The sequence below is a fragment of the Gallus gallus genome, chromosome 1, assembly GCF_016699485.2.
Source record: "Gallus gallus isolate bGalGal1 chromosome 1, bGalGal1.mat.broiler.GRCg7b, whole genome shotgun sequence".
Classification (NCBI taxonomy): domain Eukaryota; kingdom Metazoa; phylum Chordata; class Aves; order Galliformes; family Phasianidae; genus Gallus; species Gallus gallus.
In genome coordinates, this window is record NC_052532.1 from 71,988,493 (window position 1) to 72,012,558 (window position 24,066).

Sequence of the window (24,066 nt, forward strand, 5' to 3'; positions counted from 1 at the left end):
CCATTTAAGTAAGAAGTTGTAAAAACTTACAATACATTTTTAAAATGTAATGCCTTGGAAAGCATTTTGCAAACCAGTATTGCAAATCTGAGAACTGAAACTGTACAAAGGAAAGGACAATAAGCTTACATCCACGTTTCCCTTCTGAGAACATGGTTGAAGAGAAACCAGAAAAATAAGACACTACGTCAGGATACATGTACTTTATTTGAATTAATCACCAAACTTGAAACAGAGGCCTTTTAAACAAGGTATGGTACTGAGGACTGTCTCTGGCCCTTCTGGAGCCCGTGGGATCATTAAGTGAAGTGCATTTTTCCACACATGCTAATAATAACTGAAGCAAACTGTAGTTTTGTGAAATTAGATCCTGACCACTTCAACCTAAATGGCATCAGCAGTACAGCAGTAAATAGACTACCTGAGACGTTTCATCATCTAATAGTAGTACTGACTTCAGCTGTACAATCTCCCAAGATATACTTCGACGGAATACGTCTCTGTAGGAATACACCTGAGGAACAGCCACCACAGTGGCTTACCTTCCAGTTCAGTGCATTTTGTGCTGAAACTATAGAACCTATAGAAAGCAGAAGTCACCTGGCTTTCCTCCCAGTTCAGCAGCACTTGGTTTCTCAGTGTAATTGTGCACATTTACATATGGCCATCTATATAAACCTACAAACTGCAGCTCCAGAGCACAAGCCCCACATTGAGCTACCTCAGCTCCAGCAAAAGGAGACAGCCAGGTATGCTGGCTTTTTCAGCTGAGGTGGTGGCGCTCAAGTCTACTAAAATCCCCTATCTTTACAACTTGATTGGAAATCGTGCTCCTCCTCAAAGAGCAGCCATTATTTACTAGCCTTGGGCTCTTTGTAGGTAAGCTGAAAGGTATCAAAAGACTGCACTATTATGCAGAGGGGCTGAGGGGGAGAAATGAAGCTCCACAGTCGTATTTTTATTTTAAGGAAAAAAAGAAAAAACATTCTGCATTTTTTTGTTTCTCTCAACATGTCCTGTCATGAGTTGTGAATCTCCCTCTTCTTTTTTTTTTCCTCCTGGGGGAGATGTTTATTGAGTCAGAAGCTGCCAGATACTGAACCCATTGAAACTGATGAAAACTTTTCCACTGGCTATAGTGGGAATTGGCTGTAGCTCTTCTGTGAGCTAGACAGTTTGTTCATGAACTAGACAGTTTGTTTTGATGGGTAAAATGCTGACTTAAAGTAACAAAAGGAAAATAAAGTAGCTGAGGCTCTAGAAACTACAGAATATCAAAACGGAGGCTATTAGAAATATGTAATCTGTAATTTGCAACTTTCATCTCAGGTATATTCTTTATCTCCTAAGCGCTTTTTGCTTGCTGTCACACCCTTCCCTCTCAGATGATAATTTCAGTTTGTTTCAGAAATCTCTTAAAAGAACTTAAGTCCAGATGGAGGCCAGAGATGAGCGGTGCCCCAGGGGTGTGCCCTGAGATGGGTGCTCTTCAACATCTCTATCACAGACAGTGATTGAGTGCACCCTCAGATTTGCTGATGACACTAAGCTGAGTGGTGCAATTGATACAACAGAAGGAAAGGAAGCTATCCAGAGGGACATGGACAGGCTGGAAAAGTGGGCCCATGTGAACCTAATGGGGTTCAACAAGGCCAAGGGCAAGCACTTGAGTTAGGGCAATCTCATGTAAGTATACACACTGGTAGAAGAACTCATTAAGAACAGCCCTGCCAAGAAGGACTTGTGTATTCTGATGGATGAAAACTTTGATGCGAGCCAGCAGTGTACATTCTGAGCTTGGAAGGCAAACTGCATCCTGGGCTGCATCAGAAGAGGGGTGGCCAGAAGGGCAAGGAAGGTGACTGTACGCCTCTGCTCTGCCCTCATAAGGCCCCACCTGCAGTACTGCACCCAAGCCTGGGGCTCCCAGAACTAGAATTATGTAGAGCTGCTGGAGCATGTCCAAAGTAGGGTGACAAAGATTATCATAGGACTGGAGCACCTCTCCTACAAAGAAAAGTTGAGGGAGCTGGGCTTGTTCAGCCTGGAGAAGGTTCCAGGGAGATCTCACTGTGTCCTTCCAGTACTTAAAGGGAGCTTATAAACAGGAGGGAGACCAAATTTTTACACAGTCTGATAGTAATACGACAAGGGGGAATGGCTTTAAAGTAAAAGAGGGGAGAATTAGATTAGATGTTAGGAAGAGATTTTACTCAGCAGGGTGAGGAGACCCTGGAACAGGCTGTCCAGAGAAGCTGTGGATGCCTCATCTCTGGAGTTGTTCAAGGCCAGGTTGGATAGGGCCCTGGGCAACCTGATCTAGTGGGTGGCAATCCTGCCCATGGCAGGAGGATTGGAACTAGATGACTGTTAAGGTCCATGCTGACCTACACCGTTCTATTACTTTATCATAAATGTGGCTACTAGGTAAAAGAACATGCTTCTTAATGAAAGTGCGCTACCAGTTAAAAGTCCTCTTGAATAACACTATTACTTCAATATTTAGTAATGTATTAACACAGTGGAAAGCTTCTCTTCCCATGGCTTGAAAGTAATAAACTTAACACTAATGTCACCTCAAATTACTGTGGTTGATAAAAACGTTACTCTCCTACCCAATGGAGCTGATCCTGTCAAAACAGTATTTCAGTTATAGGTTTTTGCTCTCTCAATTTCTGGGACTATCAGACTTTTGGACTCCTCCTTGGGACCTATCTAAACAAGAGAAACTGGCAGTCTCCTGTTTTAGGTAAACACTAGAGATCTCCTCCCTTTCCTGGCCAGTGCTTTTATCATCCAGCTGTTAAGAGGTGTTGAAATATCTGTTTCATTTCAATCATTGTTTGTAAAAAGGCCAAACTCAATTTCATTACTGTTTTCTTTCTGTGATCTACTTGTGATTTAGATTGCAATGGTATGTATTGACACCACGGTTTCATAAGATTATGCAATATAATGTCCTGGCCATTATGTGGCTGATCTTCAAACTAGGAAACTGTCTTAGTCACAGGATGTCCTACACTGAAATCAGCTTTAAGAAAAAGCGAAACGTAGCCCAGCTATGAGAATACTGAATGAAGTCACCGATATACACATCAGTGATACTGCATAGCTTCTTCCTCATTCAGATGGACTGAGGCATGCACCACTGTTTCTTACCTCTTTTAAATAAGAATATTAAACCTTTAACTCACTCTAAAGCAAGAGATGGCTCCATCCTTGCCCAATATCTTTACAGATATCTCTACAATATTCTTTCCTATAATCAGATTCACTTTTGTATTTCTCAAAATGGACACCAACACAAAAAGAAAATCAAAAGCTGAACCAGGACACAGAGGTACGAGTTTCTAAACTGCAGTATGCATGCCACTGTGGGCACATCAGCTGCTCCCAAAGGAATACTGGGCTTCAGTTTCACTAAGTAGAGAGGTGCCAGTGATTCAATGGCTGGCACCCCTGCAAACAACACCATTCCCTGCATGTGATACTGAGTAAATAGGCTCACACAACCTCCTGCATCAGAGAGGAGTTCCCAGTCTAGGGGTCACAGGGGTTAATTCCCACTCACAAGACATTTTTCTTCCAACATCTCAGCAGTGCCTCAGAAAGACGGAAATAAAAGAAAAGATGTTTGTCACTTAAGCTATTAAAGACTGAGTGACCAACAAGGACAGGGAGAGATCATCCTTGATCTCACTATAGATGAATATCTGTAGTGAGAAACAGAAAGTGTTTATAGAGCACAAGGGAAATAAGATTTCTAGTAAAAGTAAGGCATGGAAATACTTCCCCTGAATTCACCAAACATGCTAATATACTGCACAGTTGTTGGTCTTTGGAATAAAGCGCGATGTTTGGGAAAAAAATGTAACAGATTACAAGAAACCCATGTCTTGCCTGTCATTATACAGACCACACAGGAAAGAGATTGCAAACGCTTGTAATTTAAAAGATGAGCCTATTAATAAAGATGTAAGGGCTCATGTTCATTGGCTGAGGAGACTGAGGATGCCTTTCAGCCATTCAGCTGACTTAAGCAAATGTCACCACCTTCTACGTAGATCATTTTCTCAGATCAGCTGGGAGTGGTACAACAGTGACAGTTGCCTTCCTTCCCCAGCACACTCTACTTTGGTACAATGCCAGAGTGTACTGAGGATGCCTCTCAAATGGAAACATACACTTTTTTTTTTATCTGCTCAGAAAATGCAACTGAAGTACCATGTTCAAAAAAGAGAAGCAGTTTTGAGAATATCACCCTGCTTTTCTTTGTTTCTTTGTATGATCAGGATGGTTTCTCCCTCCCGTCTTTGTTCCCAGGGATCTGTTATTCAGATCTGTATACACAACCAAAATGTGACGGTAATAATTTTCTTGCAGAAACAGTAGCCACGTGCATTTTAGAATACACACTGTACTCTCGTGAATAAGGCAAGTATAATCCACTGGAAAAAACAGACAAAGAATTTTCTGTTCAGTGGTCTATTGTCTTTCATCCTACTTAACTGAGTCTGTTTTGATTACTAGTTCTAAAGAAAAGTCACTCAATTTAATTGTGCTCACCTCAGAGAACTGAGACACATCAAGAAATGGAGACAGAAAGGAAATCAGTTTCCCAAGAGTAAAGTACGTACATACACCTCCAGTTTAGATTTTTAAGTTGTTTCTACACCTCTTGCTCCTTGACATTTTCAGTGACAGCACTCTCAGAGAGCTAGTCTAAGCAAGATAAATTGAATTTCCATGTAGAAACCAGTGACCTACTGCTTTTTATACAAATAATAGTGATAGAAATAAGATAATCTGTTCTTCTGAAAAGAAAAAAAACAGAAGGAAGAAAGAAAAAAGACACCACATTTTGGTGTCCTACTCAACATATTCCACAAATACGTGCAATGCTGTTGCACAAATTATTCGTACATCATCACCAACTCAAAACAATGAGCCAGATTATCATCATTCGCACTTACCAAGAAGCCAACCAGTCTGACATTCATTGTGGAATAATAAACATTTATTTCATGTCATAGCAGGGAAACCTGACTGACAGAATATGCACTCATGAGAAGTGTCAGAACTTGCTGTTGATACGTTACATCACTCTGTTCAACAGCTCAAACACTGTATGTGGGGACTCTTCTCCACCCATACAAGAACAAAGCTCTATTTCAAAATACTTTTTCCACTGTAGATTGACAGCATTTAGTTCTCTGACACCTAGAAGAAATGCTTAGCTAATTCACTTCAAAGAAGTGCTATAATATGTAGCATTTTGTTTCCTATCACCTGGGACACTAGACAACCAGGAAAACTTTCAATGGATTTTATAAGACCATTCTCCCATATGGCACCTAAGTCAGATCAACCAAAAATTCTGGAATGCTTTTATTGCAGTCTGTAATTCATTACTGTCTCATGTCAAAAGCAATTACTCACCTACACTTAAGTTCTGAATGGGCTGAAGAGGACAAAGAGTGGTCTGCATACAAAGGCCAGCTGAAGGAAACACCTAAAACAGGAAGTAAAAGATCCTTATAGGAAGTCAAAAAATGGAAATCGTACTTTGTGTAGTCATTTGCTGTAGAAATCCCCTAAACTTAAAAACCTAGGTGAGATCTCTAAGTGCTAGCACTAATTTAAAAGGGAAACATTTGAAATCATAAATTTTGTTCTACTTATTTTCTAAAACACACAAACAAACAATGAAAAAAACAAAGCAAGCATCTCTACAAACATTAAAAAGTGTAGACACTTATAAAATAATAATAATTAAAAAAAAAAACAGAAAAACAATCAATGGTAGCCTTAGCAAAAAAAGTGACGTATCTCTGATAGATAACTAATCTGTAACCAGCCTTCATAGGTGATGTATTTGCATGAATTCGAGCAAATTCCGCTGTTGCATACTGAGCAAGATTTTGTGAGATTGCTGTCAGTCTGATTACAGCTGTATTTTAAATGAACAAAGTCTAACAAAACAGAACATCTCCATTAGTTAACGCCACCTCCACACACACTAAAAAGCCAGCACTGGAAAATGGTAACACTGATGTCATCAATTGTTCCATGTAGTCATAGCCAGACAAACTCCATGAAAAGCACTTGCTGTTCCTACGTGAACAAATTGAATTACAACCTTCACATGAGGAAGTAAAAATAAACACATTAGTGCCAATTCCAAACTGTTTCCTGGCTAGCTAAGCAAGATTCAAAGCATTACTACCAAGAGATGACAACCTCATTTAATCACTGTAATATGAGCCACACTAACAAACTATTGCCAAGCACTGCCATATTATGAAACCCAGGAGTGGCTTTCAAGAACATAGCAAATGATATCACAACCGTGCAGAGCCACTGCTGCACAGGGCAGAGTGTATTAGAAAAGCTGGTGAATAGATTCTAAACCAATATCACCTTGCAGGGAAAGAAGCTACAAGAGGACAGCAAGGTGCTTCAGGTACCTGCTCTAAAAACTTTGCCAATGCATACAGCAGAACACTGAGCCAGAGCCCTCCAAGCAAGTAACTGAAGCTTGCTGCCCAACTTCTGGCTCCATGGGATACACACCATGAGAGGGACCTACATGCTAACTACCACCTCAAGCAATAATAAAATACTTTCCCCCTCTTTACTGAATAGAAAAAAAAAATAAATCAGGAATTTAAAGCAGTCCCCAAATCCCTCATTTCACCACATGGCAGAATTAATTCTGAACAGCAGATGAGAAAAAAGCATATACTTCATTTCAATGTATTTTACTGGAATGAGGTGTCATATTTTTAGAACACAATCCACTCATGATTGAAGACGGAGCTGCTGCAAGTTCAGCCATAAGCATTAAGCATATTTGGAAATTCCCTGGCAATGCTGTTAAAGGAACAGACATTTCCTGTAATTTTCAGAAACATTTTATATCTCCCCTCCTCCTTCTTAGCCTTGGTGGTAAGAGGGGGGAGGGAAAGAGAGGTTGCTGTATTACAATTGAATGAAATATGAATGAGCCACCCAAGTTTAAAGGGGAAACTTTAGCTATTCGTGTTTAGGAGAGAGTTTAAAAAGAAGTCTTTCATCGTTTAGAGATGAGGATTTTTTCTGCTGACTTTAGGAAAAGAAATATACATCTACGTTAGGGTGAATTACCTGCCTTTTGACTTACTTTTGACAAGTATGGTCCTCCAGGCCTTATTTAAATACCTTTTTTTCTTTTCCAGAATTAGAAGTTGAAGGCTTTTTTTTCCTATCTTGCTCAGGGCCTTCCCTAAGCTGCAGCTGAACAAACCCAACCAGTTTAGTCACAAGGAGTGTTCCTCCCACAGCTAGAGATGTGGCACTCCAAAAAATAGCCAAAAGTCAAGGAGAGACTGAGCAGTCGAGCACCACAGCATCCTTCTAAGGACCTCGGTACCTCTCCTTCCCTAAAGGTTTAATCTTGTATGAAACATCTAGCATTAAACCTGTCAGCCTGTTCAGCAAGTGCTAGCAAGCTTTAAAACTCAGCTGCTTTATTCTGTATAGTCTTAACAGGTCCAACTCAAAGCTATGTGAGCAAAAGTTTACAAACTGTACTCAAGCTGGGAAGACAGTCACCTATTCTTACAAATCACACCATGAGCTCTATCTGGTTCCTGCACACAGGATCCACCATTTAGCTGTGGAAGCTGGCAAATTCCACACCTGCTGGTCTCTGACGGCAGTTGGATTTTAGCAGGCAATTCAAAGATACAAACTCAACCCCTGAAAGGGTTAAACTGCTTTCTGAATCTTCAAGTTGTTGAGATTCCGCTGTTTCCTTACTCTTTGTTTACAGCAGCCACTTTCATAACAACAAGGTTTCCATCTCCTACACCACCTGCACGCCCTGAATCACTGACAGCATTCTCTGCAACTACACAGACCAACATAAGCAGTGAGGTTGTACTCTGCTAAGAAAAATATTTGAATGAGTGCTCTGAAGAGTAGTGCTAAATAAACATCAAGCCTAGCAGTTCTAAAAGTTCTTGCTATTTCCTTAAAAAGCTTTCTGTAAGAGAAGATAAGATAGGACCTCCGAGCCTTCAGATAACGGTTAGCCTTCAAGTTTAATGCTTTTTAATCTAGCACAGGCTTTAAAGGGGAGATGTTCCAACAGAGGTGATTAACTAAGGTAGACCTGTAAATAAATGAGGAGAAAATAAAATAAAAAAAAAAATCAATTCTGATCAGCTAAGTGATCACTCTAGAACAAAAAGAGAAGATAGATCTGAAGCCTCCATACAAGCACCAGGACAGATTACAGGCAGAGGATAATGATAGTATTATATTAGGGAAACAAATCAGAATAGCTCCTGGGCAAGGCAGGGGCAAGTTTCTTACAACAGACTTTTTAATGACACTTCCTTAAAACCAAGTGACTAAAGCTCATGGTGAGTCAACCTCCTGTAAGGACAAGAGCCATGGAAACTGCTTTTATGGTAAGCCACGGGTTAAAACGCAATGGCCTTTCACCCATTTGAGGAAATGACACCAGTTCTCCCGGAAGGCAACATGCGCATTCAACCCGTTCACATCGGGGCATGAGAAAGTTTGGAAGGAATTTGTTTTATTTTTTTATTTTTAAACTGTCAACATTAATACTTGGTCTCTTCCCGCTTGTGCCTGAAAATGCCTGCATGTCCTGTTAGCGCTATAGAGAATCATCTACCAGTTTACAAAGCTTACCTAGTCAGTGTTAAAATTATTCTCAAATTCACACCAAAAATCACTGCAAGCTCAAATTAATATTTGACACCACGCTTGCTATACAGTGATAAAAACACAGAAAAGAACCCTACGAGATGTACCACAGCAGTCACGCGATTGTGGCTCCCAAGGGGCAGCCACTGGCAAGGATGCTGGGCCCCACAAAACATCTAAACACATATGTGAGCTCAGCCCTATGCAGTAAAGCAGATCATCTTAACCAGGTTTCTCCCTGAGAGGGACTCCAGAGGTATGTGGCATAGGATGACAGCTCACAGCCAGCATGGCAGAACAGTTTCCAGCTGTGAGTCCTTGCCAGCAGTGAGGCCTTCTCAGCACCCACAGGCTGTGTGGAGCAGGAAAGCGTGAAGCCAGACAAGGAGTAACACAGAACTGTGGGTGAAGGGCAGAAAACAAACTAGACATGGATCGGGAACCAAGCTGATTGCCACGGTGCAATTCTGATAGCACACACTGGCAACATAATATAGGATGAAGCAGCCCAGTTCAAGAGCAAAAGCGCAATTGATGGCAGCTCACTGGGTCATCTTGCACATCATGCCTTCTGGTAGTTCATTCCCAAGGGATCCTAAGCATTTTTGTGAATTTGAGTCATGCCGTAACAAGGCCTGCAGCGGTGCCAAGGCCACACTTCTTGCACAGTAACTGCATGACCGAAAAAGGAAGCCATACTGATCTTTACAGCAAAAGGAGAAAGCAAAAGGTGACTTACATTCCTGAGCCGCAGCTCCTACACCTTTATAAATACTACACCTTTTAAGAAGTGGGAGAAAAGTGGTACCAGCACCAAACACATTAATCCCCTTTACAAACTTCAGACAAAATGTGAATAAGAAATCAGAATTAAGAGGGACCAGGATTTTAAAATTGAAGATCGCAAATGCTTTCAATACCGAAGAAGGCAAATAAACTCTGTTGCTATCATCTGATTTATGTCTTCATCAAGAAATGTGCTGTAGCAGTCTTGCTTGGCCTCCTACAGCATTTTGAAAAGCAGAAAAAAACAAAAATTATTCACTGAAGTTGTATTTGTATTGTACTGTTTGAAATATGCTTACGTGCACATACAGTTCCATACAAACACATAAACAACATTTTATACTTATCCAGAATTTCTAAAAGTGCTCTGTTTTATAAAGTCCTTCAAGTAGTAACCAGCAAAGAACTGACTTTTGCCAAGAGTCCCAAGCTAAGAGGGTTCAATGTACTTCTGCAGCAACTGAAGTAGTGTATTGTATCTAATGAACACTTAGAAGGAAAAATATCACCTCTTAAATGCACGAGCCTTTTATTAGGTATTCAGCAATGGAAGAAGCACCAGTTACTTTTTAGTGATCATGGATTCACCAATAAGTAATAATGATCACTTTTTTTTAACACCTTATTGACCATAAATACATTCCTGTTGATACTTACAGCAAGTGTTCTGACAATTTTCAGACAGAGTTGCACTAAGAAACTTGCACACGAGCAGCCCATATGACTGAGTGAGTTTTTGGTATGCAATCCTAAGCTTGTACCTCCAGGAAACTGATCCTAAAGGATAAAGGTATACGATGGGTGGTCCTTAATCACTTCCTTTATTTGAAGGCTGAGGTCAGGGTGGAAAAAGAGCCAAGGAAGGAAGACTGGAGAACCCCTCAAACACAAACACCTTCCTGAACAACTCCTTTGACATTTTAGAGGGCAAACTTATAGTTTAAATTAAGTAGCAAGAGACAGAGCTAGAAATAAACAGCTTGCACAAGCAACATACTGTGTTATTAAGCTTTTAGAAGTGACTTAAAAATTAGGTCAGTCTAATTTGTGGCTGATACTTTGTTCTTTCACTACTATGAACTCACAATGATGTCAGTCTCATGTTCAAACGTGCCACATTTAGCAGCGTACAGGCTTCCTGAGAGACTTTCAGCCTTCCTTTGTGCTAAAGGCTTCTGCCAGATTCTTAGCTCATACTTCACTGACTCAGGCATGCCACTCTAGTTTCAAATGAATAATACTGTCTTTCCATTAAATACTGCAGTTTTGCTTTCTGCGGGAGGTTGGTTTTATTTTTGTTCTTTCTTTACAACAAAACAAACGAACAAAAAACTTTACCAACTAAAGGTTTAAGAAAGTGTAGCCACATCCAGGTTGTCATTCTAGGCTATATCCTTATTAGACATCATCCAAACCAGATCTGCACATTAACAAGTCTGCGAAACTGGTGCTTTCAACTAATTCAACATATCTTTCCCCATTCTTACTTGATCCAACAAAACCCTAAAGGTTACCATACTCAAATTCAATTAACTTTTGAGGATGCACCCCACTGAATTGGGACTTCTACAGAAATGCCTCCTACGCAATCATCCCCTTCCAAAAAAGCACACTCACATACAGAAGCTAATCTGTCTACACAATTTCAGGTGTTAAGAGTAAGATGTGTTTTCATTATTATTTCTGACAGAAAGCTTGCCACAGGGTTTTTAAGTACGTTACCAAAATTGGCAGCTTAAGAGGCATAAAAACATTTTAAGTTCGTAAAGCTACAAAACTTAAAATGAGCCTATCACTCAGCTATAAGCTTTTGCAAGCATTTTTAACAAAGCCCACGCCAAGCAGCTGTCTGAACTACCATCACTACTTGCTTTACTTGAATGGCTAAATTAAGCTGAAAGAGATAAAGGAGAGGTTTTGAAAGTAGCTGTTTGTCCCTCTCACTCTTGCCCCAGGCACAGAGGGAAGCCCCAGCAGGCAACACTGCCAAGCAAGCACACACGGACAGACTTCGAGATACCACAGAAGACTTCTCACCTGCCAGTAGGAGACCCACTCTCAGGTTCACCCTATCACTCCCTTCCTTCTCTCAGACAGTCTCTTTCAACGTTTTGTGTAGCTGCTCTCTAAGAAGGGGGGCACAGAAAATCCTCAAGTGGGACTAGGTGAAGGCCATCGTAAATATGACACCAGACTGAATTAACAAATCAATTAAAATCATTTGAAAAATAGCTATCTGCAAGCTCATTATCAGCTCATCGTAATTCTCAGTTTAACTCATGTTTATAGCCATCACTGATCATGTATATTTAACATTATATACATCCTTACTACAGTTAATCTGCTTCCTTCCCACTGCTGTAGCCAATCAAGGAAACTCTCCCTTGCAAACATAGCTGAAGAAGAAGCAAAAAGGTTGCATTCCTCCTGGGGCTACACTACCACAGATGCAGTATTAGCCCTGATTCACGTATTCTTCTTCATGATGCTGTGTTTCCCATCTAGTACAGAGATTTAAAAACAAAACAAAACCAAGTAAATAAACCATTACATCACCATGTTCTATACTACACAGGCTTTTATGGAACAACACTATCACATGAATTTCTTCAACATGTTTAGGAAAACATCCTATTCTGTGTCAGGAAAAGGTGTGTTATCTCACAGCACATTAAATTCCAGCTATTCTGTGATACAAAATGCCTGGACTTGGTTCACAAGAGTTGCATCCAACCAATTCCCACTATCACTGTTGCATCTGGAGCTGCCCAAGGACACAGGAGAGACAGGTCTCACTTGGAGAGGGAACATCTTTTACATGACTAGCTAATATGAAGAAAGGAGAGGAAGGGAATAACATCTAGAAAGTGCAAGCCCTTTCTCTCACACAGAGATGTGAAACAGAACCAAACTGTGACACAGGAACAGAAGCCAAGACGGCCAAAACGTCTCCACATCCAGCTTGTCCCTCTTCACAAACAGGAAAACAAGTTCAAAGTACACTGTGAGGTATGTCATAAACTACCCAATGAATCATATTCCTCGTGGAAACAGTCTGGTTGAAGTCACACCACTGAAAATATACAATAGAAGACAGAACACCAAAACAAGAAAATCATGCATTCATCACAGAATTACTAGATTTGTAGCATACATATTTGCCACATCTTGATTCCTACTAATCCTTTGCTATTTGGAAAGTTACCCACCCCTCTACCATACAGGGGCTAACTATGTTACTACAGTCCTCCTAAGGAAACCTTTCTCTGAGTTATCAAAGTCTATTATTTACAAAAAATTGGCCTGTGTTTACTTTTATATTCACAACTTTTGTTTCAAGGTCCAAGTAGGGTTTATCATCCTAAAGTACTGGTTTAAGCTGACCAGCTTAAACCAAGCAAAAGAAATCCCTCTCTGTAAAAACAACAACAACAAAAACAACTCATAGCCTCTGTTTGTTAAAAGTTTCCATTCTGAAAAACAAACCAAATAATCACTCTTCCTCCCAACGCACAGAAGGAGTTGTATAAAAATGACAGTTTCCTTAAAAACATTTTTTTGGGGTTGCTGAAAAGACTTGAACATTTCCAGCTACAAATAGGATGTACTGCATTATGGTAAAAATAAAGAACTAGAGGCTTCATTCTACAATGCTAAGAGAAGGCAATAGCTTTACTCTTTTAACACAACACCAATTTTTTTATCCTCCAGTTCTAAGATTTAATATAAAGATATCAGTGACAAAGATTATAGGTGAGATTAGACACAATTACCTTTATATGGATATGACAGCAATACGTACAGTTTATGTGTTTGTTGTCCATTTTTCATCTGTTGTTTTTTTTCCCCCCATTCTATTTTGATTGTGAATAAATGTTGGCAAGAAACCCTGCCACCTACAATGATGTAGTTTTTCCTATCATTGAATGCAAAAAGTGTTTTTCATATGCAGACATAGGTGAGAAATCTCTCTCAGAAAAAAATTTAATCCCTGACAGGATTATAGCACGGGTCAAAATGTGCAGGAAAAGAGCTTAACGCAGCTACAGAGCATACTCTCTCTCCCCAGGAAAGAGGGGAAGTAGCAGCACTCTTGCCTCCTCTTTATGCTTCTTCCTCTGCAGCCACAATCCAAGTTTCAGAGCAATAAACCTTCAGGTACACACTTCTGAAACCAAATCATCCAAAGTCTGGAAGGTGGGAAAACTCAAGCACAAATCCAAATATTTTTAAAGAGTGTATGAAACTTATTTAATCTTAGACTGCTACAGAACAGGCAAAAGAAAGAAAAAACGTGACATAGATCTAAAAGAAAATGCAGTGCTTAGTTTTCCTGTACATAATACAATGCTTATCCAGGTCTAAAACAATCTTCCTAATCATTTTCTCACCATCCTCTTAAAGCATAGTTTTGCCCAGGTTCAGCTTTCTGGCACTCTGCTGAAAGCATAACTACAAAAGACCTTTCTGAAAAGAACGTATAGGTTTGGAAAGCAGAACACCTGCCATCAAAGGTATGCCTTTTGGGATGCCTATGATCATACACTTGAATTTTAGTCAAATAGCAAGAAGATGCAGGTATATTTTATTATTTTTTTAATGTATTTGGCAGCTAAATTATCAATATGTTCCACACGCATTGAGCATACTTTAATGTGGGGACATACAGTCTGTCATGCAGAGCAAACATACCTAAAACCAAGACTCATGAGCTAGTTCTGAACCAAAGCAACAACTTAGTGCTGTTCAAGATAGAAAGGAGGGTTTTGTACGTAGCACAGTTTCAGACTTTCCTAACCTAGCCTAGGCACTTCCACATTCCACACTTAATAAAGATGGACTAGGCTGAGAATCTTAAGCTGCACTGCCACATCCAGAATGATTTGTTTTGCAACTGCTGCCATGTGTAATCTCAGTACCAGCCACCAGAGAAAGCAGATGATCTCCTAAGCTTGTATTATTATTTCTTCTCAGACATGTAGAACAGGAATAAGAAACAGAGGATAATCTTACCATCAGTACACAACAATTGCTGCAGATGGCAGGGGTAGCCTGTATACAGAGTTGAGTGAAAAGTACCCTGAAGGAGAAGAGATGGACACTAGTGCCCCCAAAAGATGAATGTGATCACCAGATATTAATCTAGAAAACTCACAGCTGTCCTTGGGTTTTGATAAAGCTTTGGCTTTAAACATGCCAAGTACTTGGGAGAAATATAAAAACATTATCAGAGCATGCAGGGATACAATGAGGAGGGCTAACACCCCCTTGGACTTTGCAAGGGAGGTCAAGGACAATGAGAAGGGCTTCTTGAAGTATATCAGTAGCAAAAGGAAGACTAGGGAAAATGTGAGCCCTCTGAATGAATTGTGTACCCTGAAAATGGAGGATTGAGAATGCAGAGGTACTGAATGCCTTCTCTGCTTACTGCTAAGACTATCCCTCAAGAATCCCAAACCCTGGAGGTAAGAGAGAGAGCCTGGGGAAAGGAAGACTTCCCCTTGGTTGAGGAGATCTGGCCAGAGATCATCTAGGCAAACTCAGCACACACAAATCCATGGGCCTTGACAGGTGCTGAGGGAACTAGCAGAAATGATTGCTGAAACACTCTTTATCATCTATGAAAGATCATGGAGAATTGGAGAGGTGCCTTTGGACTCGAGGAAAGCCAATGTTACTCAAATCCTCAAAAGGGCAAGGAAAAGGACCTGAGAAACTACAGGCCAGTCATCCTCACCTCTGTCCCTGGGAAGGTGATAGAACAACTTATTCTGGATGTCATTTGCAAGAAAACTGGAAGAAAATAAGGTTATCAGGAGTAGTCAACGTGGATTTACCAAAGGGAAGTCATGCTTTACCAATCTGGTAGCCTCATATAACGTCAGGAATGGCTGGGTGAATGAGCAGGAAGCAGTGGATGTTGTCTACCATGACTTCAGTAAGGCCTCTGACACTGTCTCCTCTAATGCCCTTGTAGGTAAGCTTTAGGAAGTATGGGATATATGAGTGGACAGTGAGACGGAATGAGAACTGGATGACTTGCAGAGCCTCAGAGGGTTGTGATCAGTAGTGCAAAGTCTAGTTGGAGGCCGGAGGCTAGTGGTGTTACCCAGAGGTCGATACTGGGTCCAGTCTTGTTTAACATCTTCATCACTGACCTGAATAAAGGGACAGAGTGCATCCTCAGTAAGTTCACTGATGACAGGAAACTGGGAGGAGTGGCTAACGCACCAAAAGTCTGTGTTGCAATTCAGTGAGATCTGGACAGGCTGGTCAGCTGGGCAGAGAGGAATCTGAAGAGATTCAACAAGGCTCCTACCTACGTGAGGAAGAATAACTGCAAACATATGCATAGGTTAAGGGCTGATCTGCTGGAAAGGAGCTCTGTGGAGAAGGACCTGGGTTTCCTGGTGGACAACAGGTTGACCATGAGTCAGCAATGTGTCCTTGTGGTCAAGAAGGCCAATCGTACTCTGGGGCACAATAAAAAAAAAAAGAGTGTAGACAATAGATTAAAGGGAGTTGATTCTTCCCCCTGTACTCTGGCCTGGTGAGGCCACATCTGGAGTACTTTATCCAGTTCTGGTGCTCCCCAGTTCAAGAAAGACAAAAGATTACATAAAGTCCAGCAACGCACAACAAAGTTGATTAGGGGCCTGGAGCATCTCCCTTACGAGGAAATGGTGTGAGACCTTGGTCTATTCAGCTTGCAGAAGACTGAGGAGGGATCTTATCAATGCCTATAAATATCTAAAGGGTGGGTGTGGAGTGGGGGGCCAGTCCCTTTTCAGTGATGTCCAACCACATGAATAAGGGGCATAAACTGGAACACAAAATTCCATATGAACATGAAAAAAAAAAAAAAAAACCTACTTTGCTACGAAGGTGACAGAACACTGGAACAAGCTACCTAGACTGGTAATGGACTCTCCTCTTGGAGATCTTCAAAACCCTCCTTGAACACTTTCCTGTGGAACCTACTGTAGGGAACCTGCTTTAGCAGGGGGTTGGACTAGATTAGCCACACGCAATCCAGCTAAGCCTGTCCAGCGGCCACCCCTGCCCCACACCATCATGGCAGTGACTCTGCTCTCCCAAGTAGCCCAGTCCAGCCCCAGGTGCACACCCACCACTCAGCAACAACGGAACATCGGTGTGCAAATGGCACAGTCTGAGCTGAAACCATGACAAGGGGAGAGCATGGTGCTGTGCTGACTCTGCCACTCAGGCCCGCCACACAGACTCTATCAAACTGAAACCTGGACTCTATTATAAAAGCTATTTATGTGGTACCAAAACTGACTGCAAAATACCAGAACCATTTGCTGATGGTGAGTTTATTAAGCAATGAAATGCATGTCAGGTATAATTTGACTAGGAAAAAAGATTTTTTAAAAAATCAGTTTGTGTCATCAAATTATAGCCAGGCAAATTAAAAACAAGCAGAGAAAACAAAACAAAAACAAACAAACAAAAAAAAAAAAACACAGGAAAATCTGTCATAGGAAATTTTGAGAGTAAAGCTGCTAATTTCAAATTTTATGCTTGTGTGACACATGAAAGTACTGATGCTACAGATATGGCTCAGCTTGCCATTTCTATTAGAGATACTGATAACAAACATAATGCCACTGAAGAAATGGTTTATTTCATGCCATTAAAAGAGCTTAATATTTGTATGAAGCGGTAAAAACTACCTTAAAGCAATTTCTTCAACCTTTGTCAACAAATCTGGGATAGCTACCAATGCCACCCCAGCGCCGTTAAAAAAGAGGGACTTAGAAAGTTAATAGAAGACTATTTAATTGCCCCAGCAACTCACATTTGATGAAATACTGCTGCATCATACATCAAGAAAATTTGTGCACAAAAGCTTAAAAAATGGATAATGCCATGCAAATCATAATAAAAGCTGTGATTTCATAAAGTCCAGAGGATTGAATCATCGCCAGTTTCAGGAATACCTTAAAAGTATGGATGCTGACTATGGGTACATCTTTTACTTTTCTGAAGGAAGGTGGCTAAGTCAGCTTAAAATGCTAAAAAGATTTTATAATTTAACTGCTCATTTGAATGAGTTAAACACACACTTTCAAGGTGAAAAAAAAATCAACTTATCTCTGCTATGTTTCAAATCATAACAACATTTCAAATGAAACATTATGTCAATTTTGATAAAGGAATTTGAGAATAGATTTCAAAATCACTGGGAAAAAAATGAATTTTTTGATACATTTGCAACTCTGTTTTCAGTTGACAAATATACTACCTGCACATTTTCAAAATGAATGTATCAAGCTGCAATCAGATATTCAACTCAAAGAAAAACATGACCATTTCTCCTTACTAGGCTTTTATAAGACCTGTCTTACCAGAGAAAAATATCCCTCGCTTCACAACCGTAAGTCTTCACTTTTTCATAATACGTACACTTGTGAACAACTATTTTCAAGCAAGAAGAACAGGAAAACTTCGAAAAGCTCTGATGAACACCATGAGAACTCACCACTTCCACCGAACCACACAGATGCATTAGTTTGACAAAAACAAGGTCAAATATGCCACTAGTTTTACGGTTTTTTGCTCTCTTCTTTATAATGTTGTAATAAAAATATTTTAAAGAGAGGCTTTGTTACTTATATAAATTAACTATAGTATATATTTTATATGCAGCACAAGACAATTTCTCTTCACTTAGCATGGCCCAGGCAAGCCAAAAGGTTGAACACTGATGGACAATACGATCTCCAGAGGTCCTTTCCTACCCCTACGTTTCTGTAATTCTGTAATTTTGTGAGAAGGAGACCTGTCCACACAGAGAATCACTGCTCTGTTGGTACAAATAGCCTGAGCCTGCTGCCTGCTTCTGATGATCCAAAACCCTGTGGCACAGCTCAAAGAGCACTCTGACCCTCAGTTGTTTGTGTGTTTAAGATAAAATCTTAGGTTAAGAACTCAGTCTAGCAAGAGTCCGTAGAGTAAAGATCTCTGGAATGAGAAAGCTCTAGCATGAAGACTGCTCATGCAATCCTCACGTGCAGCTTCCTTGTTCCTATACCACACGTTGTAGGTTACATAGCCACGTCCCTAGGGGCAGCACTCACTCAAACAGAAGTAATTATTTAACTGTCCCACTGCAGACAGCAGTTTAATAGGTAGAGCTACCCTGGAACTGCCACTTCCCTTTCTGCTTACATGTGGACAACACCACTACTACCAGCACTTGAGCTTGTAATCACAGGAAAGCACAATCCTCCCCTGCACAAGCTAGCTAAAGGTGTTTGAGGCATTATTCCAAAAGGAGTGAACAGACAAAGCTTGTGAGCTCCCAGAAGATCTCAAAAAAAAAAAAAAAAAAAACACTTGTGCCATCCCCACTCAAAGACAGAGAGGCAAGCAAATCACCCTCTTATTCCCTGCATTTTGTACCTTCTGCTGTAGGTCATACCCACAACACTTCAAGCAGTGCCTCTGGACAAGCCACCACCAATAGTCCAGGTAAGACTTTTAGTACATTTCTATTTTGATGATAAAGTAGAAATTTATATATATATATATGTGTGTATATATATATATATATATATACACACACATATACACATACACACACACATTTCTTTTCTTTAAGGGGTGGGGAATATAAGATCAACAGGCTAGCTAAAAATCTCACTATGGGTACCTTCTACTAATGTTTTTAAGGTGCAATCAAATACTGATAGGGTCTGCCACAGGCTCCCTTCTATCAAGCAAGGCTACAGGCAATTCCCAGCATATTCCCTCCCATCCCTTCCTCTTTTCAGACATTTAAATGCATTCAGATTTATCCATGAGAAAGCTTCCCTTAAAAGCAACTTCCATGTCTGAACCCAGCAATGAGATTATTATACTAGATCATTATAGCTTCAGACAGACAAACTTGCAAAATCCAGCTGCAGACTGCTGGAGCCTCAAGCAGGGACTGTGCGTAGCACCACCATGGCAGAAGCACTGAGAACTTTACAAAGAGAGCAACATGCATGCAAAGACCCTAGGGGTAACATTTCCATCACATTTACATAAACAGACATCTTCCAACTGTCTCACGGTAAGGAAGGACACCCAAAAGTTGAACAATTATGATGGAAAAGAGCAACTCTGAGCCATCTTTTGTGTTTCATAAGTTTCATTTAAGCCATAAAGAAGTTAAGCCTCCTGGGAGGTCTGGTAATTTTGCCACCTTATTTGTATTACCATCACAATTTTGCTTTTATTTATTTATGAATCCAGAGGTGAGTTACTTAATCCTCTATAAAACTATATACATAGCTAAATCCTTTGTGGTTGATGGCCACACTAAGAGATACGTGAATCTATGGTATGATATACAAACATCTCAGTTAAAACCCATAATTACATACTAGCAACTGACGGGCCTTTTAAAGATAATATCAGATCTGAAAATTAGATCAGAAAACTTGTCAATTCTGTTTTCCAAAAAACACCTTTAAAGTTCTGAAAGCAAGGTGCTGCTTAACACGTGTGCGCTGTTTCAGAAAGTTCATAAAGAACACACTGATAACAGCAGTGAAAGGAATTTGCCCTCCTGAAGGAGAAATAAGTTTACACGGACTATGTTTTGGGGAATGTCAGGAACCACCACTTGAAAGTCCATCACTTTGACACCTCATCTCATGTTACATTACTATCTCAGAATTTAGATCTGTTAAAACCTCCACAGCAAACCTAATCACACATTAAGGAAATGGACACTACTTGTATCAGTCTCAAAGGAAAAAGAAGAAAGACAGGAATTAGCACCAGAAGTTACAGAAGAAAGGTGGTTTTGTTTGTTTGCTTAAGACTTACTTTGAAGATGTTATTTTGTGCACGCCACTTGTTGGCAGCTATTAACAAAAATAAATTCTTGCTGTTAACAGAAGTGAACGAAGAGACAGACAACTTACAGTGTTACTGCACTTTCTTGCGGACTTCAATCACTGCACACTGTAATAAAAAAGGCATCAGAAAGAAAACAAGATAGCCAGTCTAGAACAACGTGTCACTAGTTTACGGCTTCACCTACAAATGAAGTCACCACGTGTTTAAATCATTTCAAGTACACTCTTAAAGGAACTAAAAAATCTGCTATAGTTGGGAAGCTCCCCTTTTTGCATTCCCCTTTCCCATCAATGTACTTCGTGACTCCTTGGACTTTGCGATTCCTCGCACTTTGGTATCAAAGCTAGAGTTGCCTGCTGCTCATTTTTTTCTGATCAGTGTTAAGAGAATTTACACAACACAAATGGATGAAAACCACTCACCTAGACATGCAATCTCTTTGCTCACAGCACAGCGGAGTTTCTTTTGGCCTTGACTATGCTGTTCACACCTACTCAGAACACCACAGCAGATGTAATTCTCCAAACCACTCCCTTCACCCAGATGAACACCTCTTTATTTCCTTCTTGGGCTGCACAAGACTACAAGAAGGTGCACTGAACTCACAGTCCTTCAAAATATTGCCTCAAATCTACTACTATGCCATAAAGTCCATCCAGACTGTGGCATCGGTGGTATGACTGATTGGTGCTTGTTACATCAAGCAGATGTTAATATCGCTCCTTCCTGCCTCTGGGACCACCAAACACAGCAGAATCCTTGCTCTGTGACTGGCCTCCTGGACTCTGTTATATATATCTCCATTACTGCATAGAAGGGATACTCTAAAAGAAAGTGTATATTTAGGAAAAATAAGCTGCGACTTCAGTTTTAGATGCCAAAGCAAACAAGATTAGTACTCCATAAAAAATAACTGAGTTATTTACCACTCTGGAGTTCTACCAAGTATTCGATACAACCAAGCTAAAGCCTAGGATTTTAGTATATTTTCATTACAACTTGTTTTTGAGTAACTGGGTCTCAGGACAGCACTGATTTTTGTAGAGGAAAGATGCAGTCTTTGATGTCTTTTCTCTACTTACAGAGTAACACTCCTTAATCACTTCATTACATAACAGTGACATTAGCAAAAAAAAAAAAAAAGAAAGAAAGAAAGAAAGAAAAAAAGGAAGAAGAAACAAGTATTTTGATAACAAGTTCCCCATGCTTAGTGTTTCAAACCAATTTTATGCTGGCAGACGCCACCTCATTCCAGACAGTGTATTTTCAAAATGGAAACCTATCAGGAAGGAATTTAAGAGACTTACGCTCCCCATATGAAAGGAAGACAGCTGACACAGGAGTGGAGAGGGCATTATTACTACTTGACTCCTCCAGCTGGCAAAATGGCACTGACATTACAAAATGTTTGAGGTCAGCTGAAACACTCTCTATATGAGGAAACATAAGTTGCCACAAAAGAATGAGAACAAAGAATCATTTCCTAGGGGAAAATAAAATCTAACAAGGCTCGATAAGCCTGTATGTGGCTGTTGAAAGGAGAAGAACAAAAGAAAGAAGGAAGAAATCACTAAGAATCTGGCATTTTTAATACAGTAAAATCTCAGAAACCAAACAGGAATCACAGAGTTAATGTGGAAAAGGGGGAAGAGTCCAGTTAATGCTGCTTAGAGATGGAAGTAAGGGAAACACGACATCAAATGCAAGAGGAATCTGATTTGACCAAGGGATTCTACATTTTGATTTACGCTTTGAACCATGACAGGATGTCCCAAGGGACATTTTGGATTCCTTGTTTTTTCTTCACCTGGAAATAAGAAACCAAGCTTTCCCTCTATTCATCCTCCAGCGATCTTAGTACTAAGTCAGAAAGCCAGCTTATCATTTGTGTTACTTCATCATTAAACAACAGTGGCCATAATGTAGCTGAGTTCACCACATTCATGGAAGAAATCCTGTCAAAACAAGTATTATGCTGTTAAGTTTCAGAAACGGGGATTAAAACATGGTCAGCACACAAGATCCTTAATTCAAGAAAAGAGAGGAAATTAGAAGCTGCATGTTCAGATCCCAGCTGAGTCCAAAGTTACAGAAGTTATACCAACCACTTCACAAGGAAAGGGCACGGGAAACCAAGAAAGAGTCATTATGCCCAAATGGTAACATTTTCACGATGTTACACAGGCCAAATAAGCATATCCCAGAAAAAAAGTGAATTGTAAAGAAACAGAAAATAGAGGAAGTGCCAACAGATTAAAAATAAATAAATAAAAGTCTTTAGGAAAACAAAGAGTATCAAATTGGGAAATGTACCAAAATAATAATAACAATCTTAAAGAGGTGGTGCACAAAATGTAAGGATGCATTCAAATTCAATACTAACACTAGATGATAATAATTGCTGACAGTAATTGCTGAAAAGGCAAAAGTAGATTTCTTTGTAAGATTCCTTCCCACACAGGATGCCGGCAAGAGATAAGTTTGAGATAGACTAAGATTATCTACTGCCAGGGCGGACATGTCTAATGAAGAGAAGATAAAAATGATTAATTAACAGTAAGTCACCATGTCCCTAAGATTTATGAGGAAATTAAAAAATGTAATGGCTGAGCAGATAACAGAAATATATAATTCTTATTCAAGTGAACTATATCAGAATAGGTATGAAATGTTTGTAGAAACATATTTAATTTCTCCATTAATAAATATTAGATTAATCATAGTAATAAAGTCAGTGACGTTCAGTATTAGGACAATTGATTATAAAGCAGCCACATAGAATACATGGATAACCTCAAGATAGGCATAAATCAGCATAGAGTAAGAAATGGAGGAAGACACACAATCACCTTTCTCCATCTTACCTTAAACCACCATTAAATTTACCCATGTATCTTGGAGCATGCCAGCTCAACTGTTTAAAGGAACCTTATGTAGACTTACTAGAAAGTCTATTTTGTAGATGTCTATAGCAAAAAGTTCCAAAGACTTGGAATTATAGGAAAAACATAATACAACTATACATTTACACACACACCCATTTCTCACCACTGAGAAGACAGAAGGAATTAAGAGCAGTAGCAAAGAGGGAAAAAAGGGGTAAATTGAAATCTATGCTGATAAAAATGACACTGGATGAAGTTACTGGAAATTAAGCACTTTTTATATTAATTCTAGAGCTTTGCACCAGGCTGCACAGATGTGACAGCAGAAGGCTACTACAGATAGCCTGTTTGTACAAACCTATGTAAGTTTGCTGCTTGTCAGTAAAACTCAGCCTTCATGGTCTGAATTTTTTCTTTTTTTTAAAGTCACTTCTCTGAATAACAGAAGTCCTTGGCTGACAAAACATTACCACAAACAAGATTAGAGACAGCACGTGCTTACCCTTGCAATATAGCAATGCAAGCAGCCATACATCAAGAGGAGCTCTGGCCCACAGAATCTTGTCAGTTTAGACACAAACTCATAAAGATGATTCTGTTACCACTATACTCAAAGTAAATGTAAAATGCACTCAAAACAACAACAACAACCAAACACACAAGTTGAGACAAAGTATAAAAAAAATACAGTGTTATCATTAAAAAGTCAGAACCACCACCTGAAGAGGAATGGAAACACTGAAATGAGTTCTAGGTGAAATCAACACCTCTTCCCAAGCAGCTGGCTGAGATGACATAA

The 24,066-nt window shown here is 39.8% G+C and overlaps 1 protein-coding gene across 13 annotated transcripts in view; it reads right to left on the bottom strand.

Moving 5' to 3' along the window:
• The window catches only part of DUSP16 (dual specificity phosphatase 16), a 71,707-nt gene that overhangs the window by 35,883 nt on the left and 11,758 nt on the right, over positions 1-24,066 (bottom strand). For 10 of the 13 annotated variants that reach the window (XM_428887.8, XM_040647427.2, XM_040647413.2 and 7 more), the window contains one exon: positions 5,440-5,512. The exons of the other annotated variants lie outside the window; for them this stretch is intronic. The gene's annotated coding sequence lies outside the window, so the exon portion shown is untranslated. The remainder of the gene's footprint in view (positions 1-5,439; positions 5,513-24,066) is intronic. 13 annotated transcript variants of the gene reach the window in all.